Source organism: Trichoplax adhaerens, genomic scaffold (assembly GCF_000150275.1).
Source record: "Trichoplax adhaerens TRIADscaffold_313 genomic scaffold, whole genome shotgun sequence".
Taxonomy (NCBI): domain Eukaryota; kingdom Metazoa; phylum Placozoa; class Uniplacotomia; order Trichoplacea; family Trichoplacidae; genus Trichoplax; species Trichoplax adhaerens.
In genome coordinates, this window is record NW_002061213.1 from 1 (window position 1) to 1,060 (window position 1,060).

Consider the following 1,060-nt stretch of genomic DNA (forward strand, 5'->3'; position numbering starts at 1 on the left):
GAATCTCATTCACAATGTTCAATATCATCCCAAAACAATTTTCTTAGCCTAATTATTTCCTTGATTGTTTACGGGCGAATCAGGCCAAAGAATGAAGAAATAAATCGTGTCACTAAGGTGACCTTGTTGCCTTGGTGCTTAGCCTCCTCCGACTTCACCTTTCACTTGAACCAACATGTATTCTTACAGTACATAGACACCTATATTGATCCGTATACTGTTTTAGTAGTCAGTCCGATCCGTTGATGATGAGGTTATCATGAGAAAATTCTGGCCCATAATAGTTTTTTGAACGATCAGACGTCAATTATTGACCATTTAATGCTAGATGACGGCAATTGCCGACAGCAGTACAATCTTTCGTATGGTGACATCATATCCCTGATGGAGATTTCGTGGATGCTAGTATAGTCGTTATGCTCTGGGGAATGTCCCAGATACAACTGCACATTTGTAGAACTTTGCATATGGTTGTGATATTGTCATTCAAAGTTGCTGATTGATCAATCCCATGCAAAAGCTTCTAAATTAAGTCAGAATTAATGAGCACCTAATACAATGCACCAAATTTGCTATGTACGTGTTCAGCTCGGCGAAGGCTACCGAGCGTTACCGATTTCATGGAGGAACGCCATTTCTTCGAGAAAGAAGGAGAAATGGCGATTTTTTAGAAAAAAAAATCCGTACGCAGAAGCACGGATTGTTAAAGGGAAATACATGTTGTACTGTACTGTACAGTGTACAGTAGAGTACAGACCCTCTATGACATACACAGTATCACAGAGGGTCTCTACTCTCTAGTGTAAGTACACATTGTATTATACTGTACTGCGATATTTCATCTGCTACAATACATACTATCGTAATTTTTAACTATTAGGTTATATAGTTGCTAACAGTATTTAACCGCTTAATCCTGAACGATATCAAATTATATATATGCGTATTCTACCATATTCATGAGGTAAAGTTATACAAACGCTTTCAATTCTCCCGATAGTAAGTCAGTAATTCTACTACATTTACTATTCATACCAATAAAACACGTATACAGAGTTCA